We start from the raw sequence: 16,288 nt of genomic DNA on the forward strand, positions 1-16,288 counted from the left end.
CAAGCAGAGCCTGTGTCCCCAAGTCCCTGACCAAAGAGGAGCACCAGCACCAGCAGCTGGGCAGCTTGTAGCAGTTTGGACCGCTGCGGGCTGGAAAAGCAGCCCTCGGTTTCAGCAGCCAGTAGTTTTTCTTCCTAGAAATAGATTTTGTTACTAAACTCTTGGCTAAAAGTGGAGGGCACCAATCCTACAACGCCAGCGTGCCTCGGGCTTTGCCATCGCAGCGCAGGAGGGGAAGCGAGCGCTCTGGCCCGACTCCCGAGGTGGCTTTTTCGGAGGAGCCGGGAGGCCCAGGGCCAGCCTGCAGGAAGAGGCTAAGCAAGCCAGTGCACAAGCCTCTGGAGTAGGTATCACAAGGGCTTTAATTTGCCTGCCCTGATGTCATTTCATCCTCTGTCTCAGGATGCTCAGGTACAGGATGGAGGAGGCGATGCTTCCTCGGGCTCTGGAAAGGGGCTGTCATATGATTGCATTTGTATGAGCTTTCAAGTATGTAAAGGGATATTCACGTGGAAATAATCCCTGATAGAAGGAAACACGTGCAGATCCTCAGTGGGGACACTGCTGGGAGGAAGGAGGGTTTTCTCTTATGTATTTCTTTGCTTCTTTCACAAGTAAGCCTATTTGACATTTTCTGGATAGAATCTGAAGGAGAAAAAAAAAAAAGAAGCAAGTTTCCATTGGGAGCACTGTGTTATAATGAACCTGTACTGTGGAGGGTGTGGATGAGATGTAATTCTGAGCATGCTTCTACCACGCAGCATGGCACTCTGATCCATGAGCAAAGCCTGCAGTTAAGTAAGGTGCAAAAGCTGGGAGAGAAAATGGTGGAGTACCTGGCTGCTAAAAGCGCATAGCTTCCAAAGGAAAAATACCAGTTTGACAACCCCCTCAGGCAGTCTAATAAGGGGAAAAAACCTCCCATTCACAAATATTTCTGCTTCCTAGATGTCCTGGTTTCAGCTAGGATAGGGTTAGTTTTCTTCTTAGTAGCTGATGCAGTGTTGTGTTTTGGCTCTGATGTGAGAACAATGTTGATAGCACAGTGATGGTTTTAGTTGTTGCTGGGTGATATTTATACTAAGACAAGGACTTTCCAGTTTCTCAGGCCCTGCCAGGGAGAGGGCTGGAGGGGCACGGGGAACTGGGAGGGGACACAGCCAGGACAGCTGACCAGAACTAGCCGAAGGGATATTCCATACCATGGGTCGTCATGCTGAGTATATAAACTGTGGAAGAGGGAAAGTGGTGACATCTAGCATTATGGCATTTGTCTTCCTGAGTAACCATTATGCATGATGAAGCCCTGCTTTCCTGGGGATGGCTGAACGCCCACCTGCCAATGGGAAGAAGTGTATGAATTCCTTGTTTTGCTTTGCTCGTGCGCGCAGTTTTTGCTTTACCTATCCTATTAAATTGCTCTTATCTGAACATTCAGGTTTTACATTCCTTTCCAATTCTCCTCCCCATCTCTCTGGGTGAGGGGGAGTAAGTGAGTGGCTGCATGGTGCTTGGTTGCCAGCCAGGGTTAAACCATGACACTAGACAAGAGAACTTAAGTCAGGTGGGAGCTAGGAGGTGACTGCAAATGAGGAGTAACAAATACATGTGCCGACGTATGTATCTTTGGAAGAAAGTGAATGTCTCTGTGGCTTGCTTTACTTGTGCAGGTATATAGCCCTTGAAAGGAAGACAGCAGACAGTTTGAGAGGGGAGGAATCGTCATTTTATTTTGCTATGGAAATCAAAAATGTGTGCTGTGTGCTGCAGTTCTGCATTCCTCCCTTACATTTTCTGCTGGGCAGCTGCGGGCTGTGAAGCACTGGCAGCGGGCAGTGCTTGAAGTGTACCTGTGCACTCACGCGAATGAAACACCACAGGCTCCTGTACTTCCCTGTTATCCCTGGAAATAAGGGTTAGGCAAGCAGTGCTGGAGGGAGTTGTGTTGGGGACCTGAAGGCTCTCCCCTTCAGAAGGAAGCTGGGAGGCACCCATCTAAGCCGTGGGTCTCCGTATAGGCACAGATGCTCTCGGGTGGTGCAGGCACAGCACTGCATCAGAAATAGGACCTGCCAGGGAGCCGGCCTGCGTGGCGTGCCCAGCGCCCACCTGGCTGATTGCTGGACAAGGCTGAGCTGCAGCCCTGCTCTTTCATAGCAGCGTGGTCGGTCATGCTGCACAATGCAAAAGAAATCCCGACAGTAATTTGGATGCTCTGTGGGATACGAGCCTGAGTGCAGAGACCCTACTAAAAGCAATGTGGGTCTGGAAAGTGACAGCTTGCATGAGTGAAAGCAAGACTTCTGAATTTGCTGATCAGACTACTTCACTAGCTAGTAAAACGTCAGTCCCTTGAATAAAAATTTACAGCCTTCGAAATAAAAAAAAAGTCATGTTTCTCCTCCTGCCTGCAGACTTTTCTCAGTGGAGTTCTCAGAAATTCTGCTGGACAAAAGGTTAACTAAACTGATTTTCCTCTCTAAATCCTCACGCAGCAGGACAAGGTGACAGGCACCAAACGTGACAAATCCAGAGAAAGGAAAGGAGGTGAGTGCTGGCTCAGCACCTCTGGCCCCACAGCTTCCCTAAGGACTTTGAAGTTCCATTTTTTCTTGCAGACGGTAAATAGCTGGTTCCTGCTGAATAGTTAATATTTGTTACTTGGAAGACCAGGGAGAGTTTGCAATGGAGCAGCTTACTTGATGGCCTGGTGGATCTGGTTTTCCTGTATAAATGACCATAGTTCATTCTTGCTCCCATAAATATGTTTTGTATATAAAGGGAAGGACTGTGCATGCAGGAGTTGTGAAGAAAACCTGCTCTGCTCACTCTCTTTTCCATTAGTAGCCTGAGGGGTTGTCTGGTTGATGAGTAATGCCTTTCCTTACCAAGTCTCATATGAATCAGAGCAGGGTCTGGCAGCAGCATTTCCCACACCTCTGGGAAAGCCCTGCCCAACAGCCTGCTGGCTGGCTCCTGCTCTTGCCCTGTTTGGTGACAACCAGCAGCCCCACATTCCATGTGACAGGCTGAGCAGGCAGGTGGGAGTATGGGAATTTCACCCAGATGGTGCCTCTGAGAGGCTGGATCACCCATCAGGGCTCTGGTGGTGGGAAGTGTCCCTAAATGCCCCCTGCCAGCATTCTTCCCCATCAAGGAAAAGGGCAGTAGGACATGGGTGCAAGTGTTGGCTGCTTGCTCGTAAGGGGATGGACAAAACCATTCGCCAGAGACTATCCTGGCACTACAATTTCTTTGGCAGCGTTCAGAGTGCCGTAAGGAAAACTGCAAGCCAGGTAAACTTGTATCATCTTAGAGCTGACAGTATGGTGGAAACCTCAGCTGATACACCGGTATGTCGGGGCCAGGTTCCTCTATGACTCCTACTAAGACTGTGTATTTCAGGTGCACATCCTCACACCCACCTGTCGTCCCTTTTATCCTCGCTCCCTACTCACTCCTCCTGTCCATTGCCCTATGCAAGCAGATGAGAAGGAGATTGCACATACAGAGTAGGTGGGTCAGCCCAGTGGTTCCCTTCTCTCATCTGATGCACAAAACAACATTTCAGGTCTCAGACATCACTTAGACTTTTGGGTTAGTCCTCAGCACCTACGAAGCACGAACAAGTACTGGAACGTCTCTCCTATGAAGACGGGCTGAGAGAGTTGGGGTTGTCCAGCCTGGAGAAGAGAAGGCTCTGGGGAGAGCTTGCAGCAGCCTTCCAGTACTTAAAGGGGGCTTGTAAGAAAGCTGGGGACAGATGTTTTAGTAGGGCCTGTAGAGACAGGACAAGGGGTAACGGCTTTAAACTAAGAGAGGGTAGATTCAGATCAGGTATTAGGAAGAAATCCTTCACTGTGAGGGTGGTGAGGCGCTGGCACAGGCTGCCCAGAGCAGCTGTGGATGCCCCATCCCTGGCCGTGTTCGGGGCCAGGCTGGATGGGGCTCTGAGCAACCTGGTCTAGTGGAAGGTGTCCCTGCCCAGGCCAGGGGGTTGGGACTAGATGGTCTTTAAGGTCCCTTCCAACCCAAACTGTTCTATGATTCTATGAAGCATGAGCTAGCCCCAGGGTTTCTCTACATTAAATGTGGTGCTTACGCAATTTTGGGGAGTGTTTAAGAGAGTAGGAGGTGCTCACATAAACCTGTAGTTTAGGAAGTCAGCGCACCGGGCTAATAGCATGAAAGCAATGGACTTGATCCCTAGAGCTAGGGCCGCAGCCAGGCCAAAACAGAGGAGGAAAGGTTGACAATTTTTTAACTCATGCTGCATAAATAATATAGGCCAGCCAGCAAGTCAGTGAGGAGCTACTCACACAATGTAAATTGGAGAAGATGGCAATATCTCCTTGATAAGATTCAGAAAAATACATTCAGGCAAAAAATTTCCTAGACCAGTTTCTTCCCATTTACTAGGCACCGAGTGCTCCAGTGTCTCTTTTCCTCTTAAAAGTTTTTTTCAGTCAAAACCTTTTGATATTTCATAGATTAATATTGCATACTGATGTTAATAATGCCTCGTGAAACTTTGTCTTTGAAGGAGCTACCCAGAAAGACAGCAGCCCCAAGGGACAGGTCAGCTCCTAGGGAACGGTAAAGACAGAAGTGGGGCTGATCCTCTTGAGTGTGACCCTGCTCACCCAGAGTCAAGGCAGTTGCACTGAGACTGAAATCAATGTGGAGAGGAGCAATGTGAAGAGCAGACAGAGGCTCTAACTAAAATCTGGCCTTCAAGTGAGCATGAATTCATCTCACAGCATGGGGCCAACTACTACAAATTGCTATCCAGCGTTTCACATCCCTTTGCTTATAACATCTTTCCTATCTTCTTCCCTTTTTCCTTCTGAAGCAGTGGGAAATTGCTAGCAGGGCTTCCCTGGAAAGGAGGAAAATGGTTTTGGTTGGGTTTGGCGGTTGACTCTTTTTTTTTTTTTTTTTTAGATATAGTGGGGGAAAAAAACCCCAACAATAATCGCAAATCCCTTTGTGATAAGAATGAGAAGCTCTCCGGAGAAATTAGTCTGCAGAGGTGTGATGGGAACTTGACTCAAATGCTGTGAAATTGTGTTATTTGCCAATTCTTCTGTTCAGAACTTGTCTATTCCAAGCTAATGGATTTTAAGTTTTTTCATTCTGCCTAAGAGAGAAAGGAAGCAGGTTACTGCAATACCTGCACTGTCTGTGGATGTTATCTCCTTCTTTTGAGTGCAGCGTAGGAGGACAAACCCCGATCACAGCACTAGCAGCTAAAGTTTGATTCAGGAGTTAAAGTCACTAAGAAAATAAATTACTATGCTAACATAAAATGTGGTAAGGAAGATCAAGAATTAATACATGATTGTAAGTGATTAATGACAAAAAAGAAAGTGAAGGAAGGAAAAGAGGACCTTGTTTCCCTCAATTTAGGAGGAGCCCATACATTGTGTTATTAGCACAGGGAAGCACTTATGCAATGATGTAAGGAATATTAGTAGGATTAAGTAATTTTTTTCTGAATCAAGGGAGTAATCTTTGATCCTTCCCTCCCCTGAAAGGACTGGTACAAGCATGGTAAAATGTCTGCAGAGTAGTGTGAACGGCATCTGTTGTTGTTGTTAGGCAATACATCAGCCAGGAAACCAACCTCCTGAGACGTTAAACACTTGGTTTCTGCAGGTCTATGCTTTGCCACTAGAAGAACTGTCATAATCAAATTTCTTTGCTTCAGCTCAGTGTCAGGAGACCTTTCAAAATTTTCTTTCCTTCTCATTTTCCTTTTTCTCCGCTCTGAGGAGTCTTTGTTTGTATTGCACAGCTTGCAAAGTTGTTAAGGCCAGAACAAAGCAGAGCAAATCAATCATGTCTCCATCTTTTAATGAAGTGATCAAAGAAAGAATGAACATACACACTCAAAGTGAAGTGGATGCTTAGAGTTTTCAACAAGACAGTCTCTTATTTGGGAATAGAAACCACTATTTTTCTTTCTTATGATGGAGTTATTTATTCTCCAGGAATCTGACATAAAGTATACTGAAGCAAATATGTCTTCTCTAATAGTTTGACCATCACACGGAATTCCAGCAGCTATATTAAAAACAACAGCAACAACAAAAGCTATATTATTGATCCATAAAATAGCTTAAAATGACAGTGCTAAAAATTGAGAAAAAAATCCTGATTCTAAGACATTATTCAATTACTGTGTAAGACTGTAAAGATCTTGCGAATGGAGCAAGACCAAAAAGCGTTACTTGAATTAGGTTCATAGCATTAACTACAATACCTGTGTGCAAAACACAGGAAATTAGATATGGTTAGTTTGCCCACCCCCAAAACCATTCTTCAGGAATAAACCAGAATTGTTTATCCTTCTATTTTTAATCCAGAGAAAAAGAGTAAGGAAGAAGAGGTTATCTGGCTCCTAGGACTATCTACTAACCTTCTAATCCTCCCAGCGTAGGGGGTATTGAAGCTATGAGGTAGGAGCTTAGTGGGTAATCTGGGACAGTGGTAAGGGAGGCTTCTAATCCAGCCAGGCAGGACCTCCACAGCATGCTGCACAGCAGGACTGCACCAGGACAGCAAAGCTCTAAGCAAGTATTTGGCAGTTCAAGTTCTTCCTCCTCCAGTTCGTTGCTCTCGGTGCCAGGCTGGTGGGGTTTTAGTCCGTAGGGTCTTTCTGGCTCCAGGCATGCTCTGCCCAGAAAGCCTTGAGATGCTGAAGGTGCTTCCTGCATGCCTGCACAGCAAACCCCTCTGTTGAACTGGCATTTGCAAGCCTCATCTAAGCTGCAGGGCCAGTTGGGCATCGCCATGAGATGGCCAGGTCTTTAGTTGCCCACTGCCCAAAAGCAGGCTGTCTGGTTTTATATCGAATTCTGATGGTAGGCCATTCTGATAATCATATAGCAGGTATACTTTGAATGTAGTTTCCCCCTTTGTCAGTACACCAATCCATAGCACAGACGAAGCTCTTCTGTTAATTCACTGTAGTATAATTTTTCCCTTAAAAGTATCAAACTACAAAAACAGCTTATAGGAAATCTTGGCAAAGTTACTCCCATTTACAAACACAGCAACTGTTCAGTGTGATAAAGAACAAACAAGGATCGGTGGTTTGCTGCTATTCCTACGTTACAAATAGCAACTCAAGCATTAGCTGTTTATGTATCAGCTGAGATTTGATTATTTTTTTCCTAGTGATCTCCTTCCTTTACCTTAATTCTTTATAAACACATCCTGGGGATGGGTGGAATTCTTGTAGAGGCAGCAGTAGTTTTTGATATATTACAGTGGCTTTCAGATGAAATGAATGAACACAGTGGGATGTCTTGTTCTGTGCTGTTGAGTCATTTCAAAATTTTGTGAAATATCACTCATGGAGCTTCTTCTGAATCATGAAAACCATGGAGCAGCTCCTTCTCTGGAGTCAAAAAGAAAACTAATCCTGTTTTCAAACACACATGTGCACATAGGCGCAAGTTGCAATGTTATATTTCATTTCATGGATTCTGCAAAGGCTTTTATTTTGGGGACATTTTTCACTATTCACAGTCATGTTGTCATTTGCTAAAATGAAATCATGTTTCTTGATCATACCCCTGCTTATTTGTAAAACCGCCCCAACACTTTCAGTGACACTGATTTTGCAAAACTGCCATTTTGAGGAAGGTCATTCAAAAAGATTTGGTCTGAAACAGGCAGGTGGTTTGACCTTTTCAGGCTCATCTATTATACTTCAAAGTATCCATGGAACGAGTGAAGGATTTATAGTGCACACAGTTTCAAGGTTAGGCATAGGGTGGTGGTAAGAGAAGTCCTGCAGTGTATTGGAGGGCAAAGCTGTGGTGTGGTGTTTCCACCACTAACTAGAAGTATTGAAGAACCTGTAAGGAAGATATAATATGTTAACAGAATACAATATTATTGTAAAGGTAACTGGTGTTGTCCTGGAGCAGAAAGAACCAGGCAAACTATTTGATTGCCTTTCAGCTCTGTGCTGCTTCTATGATTTTTTTATTGCAACCCTTAATGGGTTTTCCTGGCATTTTTTTCCAAGCCAGAGATAGACAAAGCATTTTCTAAGAAACATAAACCTCATGATGACCAAGTTGTATGCTTGGTAATAAAGCTGCAAAAGTTCACTTTCTAAAAACAAACAGATGGGGTTTATTCCAGAGGATCAGATATGACCGAGAAATTGTACTTAATTTGTAGAAAATGGCCAAAATAAACCCTCAAGCAGCTACTTGGCAAAATGGTATTAAAAGCATAATCATCTATCTGTATGTCATATATGAAATCAATAGCAAGTTATAGTAGAAAAATTGTAACTCTCTAAAAAACAACAGGTATTTCTCCAGTAGTAGCCCCCGGGGTCAGTGATGGTGGTAGAATTTGTATGGATTTTCAACGCTAATGTATTCTGTGCTAAGTATAAAATCAGGTGTCAATTTGTAAAGTATTTTTTTAACATAATGAGGTATCGTGTGATACTGAGGTTCAGCATGGTGACAAAGGATTAAAACACCACCACAACTGGACTACAGGAATACACCTGAAGAATAGGTTCCAATATTAAATTACAACATGTGGTCATTGTGCATCACTGAAAGCTTGGTATATTAAAATAACACATTTAATAAGCAAAGCTCATTTACTTACTTACCCTGGAAGTTTTGGAGTTTTGCTACTTGCTATTGGACATGCCTGAGTAGGAAGAAGAAATCTTGAGTCGGAAAGAAGAAGCTGACAGAAGCGCTGTCAGATTTGGATTACTTGAACAAACTATGCTGTGCTAACTTGTTATTCTTTGTGGCTGTTACAGTTCACGCATAGATTCCGCTCTGTCACAGGGCACCAAACACTTAAAAGGGAGAAAGGGGTGTCCAAAAAAATTCTAATTGCTCAAGCATTTTTCCCAAGCAAGCACATTACATCCCAGTTCTGACATCATATCCTCCTTCCCAGTGGAAGCAACTCACAAACAACCTTTTTCACCTGCATTCCCTTGTATAAATGCCTCTGCCATGCAGAATCCTGGGTCCAAAGTCTCAGACTGTTTCCTGGATTTTTCCACCAGTGTATCAACTTCCTGATTAAAATTTTTGCCAAACTGATAATAAATACAACGCACAGGAATGTTCAGGAAAAAATGATCGTTCTGAAAGTGAGTGCAGGGGGAGGTTCTCATGAAATGCAGATTTCACCTTCTTATCAACTCTTTCTTGCAGCAGCCATGGCCTTCCTGCAATGCTCTTGGTAAGGTGTTAAGGATGTCCTTCAGTTTTCTCCTTCTTTTCCCCCCATTTTGTTACTGAAATACATTTTTCTTCATATTTGTCTGTTAAATCATACTTTCTTCTTGCTGAATGTTACTTGACAATACCCTGCTTGAGGAAGAAGTGCCAAGAAATTTGAAGGTTGAAAAACAGTTCAAATTAAAAGGCTGTGTTCACAACCAGGAAGCACAAAAAAATTAACACAATTAAGATGTTGAGTCTGCCCAGAATGGTTACCGCTGTGTATGCAGCAGTATATAAAAATTTTAGAAGATGAATGGCTTGCAAGCAGCAGAAGTTTAAAATATACATTGCACAAGGAATGTACATCCATGTACAATGAATGGAAGTCACATCTGGATTTTGATAGCCAGGGTCACTCCATAGTGGAAGCCACCTTAGTTGAACTGTCATTTCTCACTCTGCATCTAAAATGATCTATACCAAACACCCATTTATACTGGGAATATCTGAAAAATATATTAATTTGTTTTGGTCATAACCCAGATTTGCCTCTGCATGAAATAAAATATCTGAAGAAGGTAATGTACCCACAGTGGGGCTGGCTGCAAGGAGTGAAGTTTAGTGGCCAAAAACAAGGTCATAAGCTTTGCTTATCCACGAGGCCCTGCTTACACAAATGCCCAATTTTCATTTCACAGAGTTTTGATTTCCATGTGCAGGTGACTAATAAAATCAAACAAGACATTTCAGAACAACAAATAAAGCTTATTCTATGTTACAGAGGGTCAATGCTAAGTGCTGCATAAATTTAATTATAAAATCTCTTGAGGTTTTAGATCATTAATTCCTTCAAGATCAGATCACTGCTGCTACATTTCAGCATGAGCATTTTTTATAGTAGTTATCGAAATGTCCTGTGATTGGGAAGGTGGAGTGACAAAGGGGGAACACTTAGTTATCAGACATAACAATACTGTATCAGTCATCTTGAGATGACTGGTCCAGGCACAAATAAGAAATGCCAAATGTCTCCTGCATCACAGATTTAATCTGATAAACTCTTCGCTGTGGTTACACACCAAGTGCGGTCAACCAGGCTGCCGTTCCCTGCTGCAGGAGCACCTGCGCCCGAGCGCTTGGAACTGCGCACACCAAACTCTCTCTCCTCTGTGTAAAAGCCCCCTCTGCTGGACCAGCCTGACATGTAAACCACGCACAAAACTACCAGATCATCCCCCTTCCCCCCAGAAATGGACACAGCAGTGAAGCAATTCTCCATCAGCTGCCCCTTCTTTGGGATCCTTTTTCCTGACTGACGCAATACAAGTGATGGGAAGTGTTCAGGTTTTCTAAGATGCAGCATGCTTCGATGAGGTGAGCAGAAGGCTCAAAAATTTTGGAGGACTCCCAAGTTTCAGGCTCTTTCCTGATGTCCTGCTGTATGCCAAGGAGGTTCTGATCTGGCTCAGAAAGATGGCAGTCCCCAAGAGATGGCTTGTGTTACCAATCCCTTCAACTTTGTGGAGACGATCTTCCAATACTGAGGAACATCTGAACTGGGTGAGCTGCCAGGGAATTGGAGAATAAACCCCAAGTGTCCCAGTGAACTGAGCGTGCCGCTCTGCCACCTTGAAATCATTCAGCGTCAGAGAAGACCTAGAGTAGAAGTAAAGATGGTTGTTTTTCTTAACATGAGGTTAAAGAATCATTTACCCTGTTCAGAGACAGATACCGAGAAGTAAATCTGCAGCACTCTAGCCTCCTTTCTCTGCTTTAGCTCAGTGTTATGTGTGTGCCCTTCACCCAAGAGCCTCTGAAGAGAAAACACCTCCCCAGCCACGTTTGGTAGGTTCCCATGGCTATCTGATTCTTTAGGCAAGCTCCTTCTTTCAACTGGATCTTGACTCCAAGGAGAGCTTCCCAATTGTCCCTTTTCCTTGCTGGGTGCGGTATCTAAGCTGCATCCAGTGATGACTCCTGTCCAGGTGCTCAGTAATGCATTCGGACATCAGTTAATACAGGTCTTTTCAATGAGCTGCTGTCTACAGCAGGGGTAGCTTTTAACACACAGGTAGCGGAAGACCTGTGTGGGTGGTTTCCTGGACAACACTGGATGCTGTTACCACCTGACTTTGTAGTAAACCAAGTTACGCTGTACTGTCAGCGTGAATTTTCCTGTCAGGCACTTCTGCTTAAGCGGTTAACAATGGAACAAATCCATGAGTTCAGCATCTAGCCCGGCCACAACAAAGTCATTTATACAACCTATGTGAGTTTCTTCCTGATGGCTGGTGAGAGGAGTTTCCTGTTTCAAAACTAACAAAACGGATTATCTTCACCATGCAGTGTTTTATAACACATGCTGAAAAGGATATTTAACACAAGCCTGTAAGTGAGAGCCAGTGATGCTGCCGCTCACCCTGACCTGATAGAGTCTAAATATGACAGTAACTGAAATAAACACAGGGACTATCATTAGTTTGCAATAAATCTCTCCTACACGTGGGTCGCTGGAGCTGTGTGACAGCATCTTACAAAGACAAAAGAGGAAGCATCCCCAGTGAGCAAAGGGAAGAACAGGAAAGGAAAGGTCCACAAACCATTGAAAGGTGAGAGTAAAAAGCAGTTGAAACATATGATTGAGGAAAAATGAGTCCTATAATTTTGTGAGGACTTAAGTCTCACTTTGTGAGGACAAAGAGTGTGTGGCAGGGTGCTGAAGGAAAGGCTTACAAGTATGGTTTTGCATATGGAGTCATTAGTAGAGGAAGAAATGTAACCAACATTTTCAGCACAGGTAAAAATGGCAAAGGGGCATCAAGATGTGGGAGAAGAGACAGACTGACCAGTGTAGAAGAGGTGGCGCAGTTTCTGAACAGGCCTTCTGCTCAGAAAATGATCATCTTACCCCTCTGAGACAATAGACAAGGCACTGTTTTCCACTTTGCCGTTCTAGTTGCCACCTTTCCCTGCTGTCTGATCCCAGAACCCAGGTGGAAATCAAACAGATCAGTAAAAAACACTGTGAAGTGTACTTTTAAAGCTCACCAACATTTTGACCAAGAAACCCTCACAAGTCTTGGTCAGCAGTGTTAGCTAACACATTTCCCAAGTTCCTTCTTCAAATACCTTGAAAAGGGAGACAAAAGAAAAATCGGACAGAAGAGGGTATGACCAAAGCTTTCACAGCTCGAGTCCTTGACCTCCAAAGCATTCGCTGAAGTCTGAAACAGTGCAGCTAACTTTACCTTTTGGTCTTCTCCCTATGCACTCTACAAATTTGCCTCTTTCATTCCCTCCAAGCAAGAAATTGCTTGGACGAAGGTTGTGTCAAAGGGATCTCACCCCAAGTTGTTACCTCAATTCAGCCACGTGGAAATAGCTCTTTTTTTACTTCTGAGGTTTCACTTTACTTGAAGTTTAAACCTCACAGTTACAGCCCTTTGTAATTTCTGATCAGTTTAAATTCTGTCTTTCATCCACGACTAGGGTTGGAACAACTCATTCTCAACAAATAGCGCATCCCATGAGGTAAGAGTCTTTTCCATCTGCAGAGTATTTGACACCAATTGTAATTTACTCAAATGCATTTCTTGTTCTACCACTGCCAGAAGAATTATTCTGTTCTGCAGAGTTTTAGTTGTCAACACCATCCTGCAAACATCTATGCAACTGTTTAATTTACCAATTGTTTCAATAAGTACAATTATCTACCAAGTCAGCTTGTAAACAAAATACTTAATGTTCCAGACTGAGGCTTGCTCAGCTGTTATTGGTCACACTGGGGACTGGTTCTTGCCCTGAGCTGAAAGAGCAAAAATAATCATGTAGCTTATATACATTTCTGTTTCACTGCATAGTTTTGTGTTAGAGTTTAAATTTAACTCTTCTCAGATATTTTCCCCAATCATTTTTTACCAGAGAACAGACAAAACCAGACATAAAACTAGCTGCCAAAATTCACTCAAATGTTAATTCATGGCAAACATTTTTGGAATACCCACTTTCAAGCATATGGTTATACAGCCTCAGCCAGCAACAAGGCCTCTCGTCAATAGCGATAAGGTCAAAATCTTTGTAATTACATTACAGTGTTTATACCAGCCTCCTTCAGTGAGAATAGGAAGGCTTGTTAACAGGTTCATAAATCCAGGTGAAAAGATTAATCCATCCATCCAGGCATATATGTTATTATTGAATATATATGTTTTTAGAACAAATTTTAGGCAAATAACCAGATCTGTGTTTACTGTACTGTGCTGAATGCAGATTGGAGTCACTGTTTCCCTGTATATTAGGGGATTTATATTAGATCCAGAAGACCTATCAGCGTTATACTTCAATACAGCTTTTATTCTACTGGATCAGGTTAAACAGCTCCTGGATTCCTGATTGCGTCAAGTAGCGAGCAAATTTAACACATGAAGAAACCATCCCTCCATGTTAGCATGCTACAGAACTTCTTTTGCCCTTATCTGAAGTGACAGCCCCTCTGGGTATACACTCGTTGCTCTCCTTTATTTAAGCGGTACAGCTTCTTTTCTTTAAATGTACTTACTTTTTAATGGAAGACTAAACAACGGCTGTTACATCCTAATTTAATCTGTGTAAAACCTCACATCTAAAGGGTTTAGTCAATAAAATGAAAGGAGATGTTAGCACTGACTACAAATGCCCCAAACCAAACCCCAGCTTGGAATTCTCTTCCAAATAAAAACTACATGACATGCCTCCAACGGAGTTTACAGCCCAGTTTCCTGGCCTCTCTGCAAGATACTCATGCTGAAATCAAAAGAAACTGAACCCCTTGGCAAACTAAACAGCTGGTTTTATAAGAGTTACAGTTAACTCCTGGTTGTCCGTAGACAGATTATCCAGCTTGAGGCTCAGCGGGGTCCTGCTTTCCCAAAAAAGCTTTTGGCCACCACTCAGAGCCCAGTGTTTGCATCAGTCACCATGCTGCCTCTTGAAGTTTATAGAGGCTCTTGATATTTACCAATATCTCTTCACAAGCCTTTTAAAGGTGAGCATATATAACTTGTGGCTAGCGCAGTCTTATATGTTATATATATCCATTTTCACTTTACCCAGTTCATTTCCTATTAGCCCATAGGATTAAAAACCAGCTGTGGCGAAACACTTTTTAAATGTTTTGAACATGAAACTTTTCCTATAAGACAAGAACTTTTTTTCTAAACCAACACCCCAAATGCTTTTTTTCCTCCAGAAAATTTCCGTACAGAAATTAAATGAGTTCTTTATATCTTTACCTTCATACCTGCCACATTAAAACAATAGCTCTTTTCCTTTTGTACACATTTCATCAAATTTCTTCCCAACTGATAGTTATGGGAGAATATAAAACAAAAAATAATATTGCTGTAGACACTTCCTTTCCCAAAAAGGAAAAAATTCTGTACAAATTCCCAAACATATTCAAGGCTGTTGCTATATAAAAAATATACATATATTTTCTCAAATATATGTCAAATTGCCAAATTCTCCCAACATGTCCTCAGAAGGTTTAATATGAAGCTTTGGGAGAAACACTGCATAGGTTTTTAAGTTACAGAAATTAGTGCATTTTTTGTTGTTGTTGTTTAATGACAACCTGGCAGCAGTACAGTCTGGGCTTTTAATAATATCTTATTTTATATCTTCAAAGGAAAAATAAGTTCCTTGGTTTTGCAACCTGGGTTTGTGTGTTTTGACATGCTAGATGCCAATAAAAGGAATACTTTTTTGCTTGGGAAAAATGAAAGAGAAAACAAGGGAAGAAACTGTGTAGTGTAAAGGCAATGGGAAACTCACCTGAGATGCCACTGCCTTTACAGTGATCCATCTGGCTGCTGCCTCAGAGCAGTGTTTCTTGTGCTCAAGCTGTGTTCCAGATGCAAAAACCAGAGCGGTAACGCAGGAACCAGGGACAGGGTCTAGGAAGAAACAGGCATCTTCTTGATAACAGTAGCTTATAAATAATTTCCCTTCTGATTCACCGAGCACATGGAAAACCACCTGCTGGAAGAGAGCTTGCGGAACCGTCACCCCCAGGCTGTGATCCTGACATACCTCCCTTACCAGCTCCCTTGAGCTTCCTCAGACATGCTCCAAGGAGAGGGAAGAAAGTTGGAGACCTGGAGGACCACACTGAGATTCAGTGAGTTGCTACTGAATGACTCTTTGGCTATGCTCATGCTCTCTGGCGAACGTACCATACCACTCGCATGACCTGGGGTCATATTACCCTGATGATTCATGAAGGATCCTGCCACAGCTCTGTTCTCTCCTATGAACTTAGGTTTCCATCACTCAGAAACCTGGATGACAGCAGTGTGGATGCGTGCAGGTCTCACTGAGCAATGGCAACAGTTTCGGCCAAGGCAACCAGGAGACCTAGGAGCTGGGAAGCAATCCCAGTTTAGACACAAATCCTGGTATCATGAGTGACTTCTTTTCCTACTGTGTCTATTTGTGTGTGCCCCAGCCCAGCCAGAAACCACTACTGGAAGCAATGAAAATGCACCATGAAATCTGCAGAAGCAGCAAAGTCTTTGAAAGCATTTGGCATTTTTACTTTAGGTGTGAGCTCTCTGAGGACGAGAAGAAAAGGAGGGAGGAGGGTTAATGCTGATATGATCCATGAGGGTGCTGTTGAGTCACAGGCACATTTCGGAAGCCACCCAGCTTTAGTCAATGCAGCCACAAAGAAGAGCGTGGTGCATGGGATGTTAGTGCCCTTCTGCACTCACAAAAATAACTCGCTCTCTCCATGCCTCAGGTGTCCTGTTCATAAATACAAATAATGTTTCTCTCCAGTCAGGATTCATTAACATCAGTAAAGCTATTAAGAGTTCAGATGGAAGTGTTTTCACTATAAATGTAAATATATGCCAATAATATTGCACACTAAGCTACCATTCCATTAAGAAATGTAACTGAAATACATTTAGTGAAGTAGAAAGATTTCTGGGGCATCTGTATGCTTCCACAGATTTCAAAAGGGCTCAGAGAGCAAAGGCTATGAACTGGCTCTGCTCCATTAATGTAAACACTGCTCCATT

At 43.0% G+C, this 16,288-nt stretch overlaps 1 long non-coding RNA gene across 1 annotated transcript in view; it reads right to left on the reverse strand.

The window, feature by feature from the left end:
- Positions 1-1,144: 1,144 nt before the first annotated feature.
- LOC129736135 (uncharacterized) overlaps positions 1,145-16,288 on the reverse strand; it is a 178,003-nt gene continuing 162,859 nt past the window's right edge. The window contains exon 3 of the long non-coding RNA XR_008732352.1: positions 1,145-1,216. This is a non-coding gene — a long non-coding RNA (uncharacterized LOC129736135). The remainder of the gene's footprint in view (positions 1,217-16,288) is intronic.

This window comes from Falco cherrug, chromosome 1 (genome assembly GCF_023634085.1).
Source record: "Falco cherrug isolate bFalChe1 chromosome 1, bFalChe1.pri, whole genome shotgun sequence".
In the NCBI taxonomy this organism is placed as follows: domain Eukaryota; kingdom Metazoa; phylum Chordata; class Aves; order Falconiformes; family Falconidae; genus Falco; species Falco cherrug.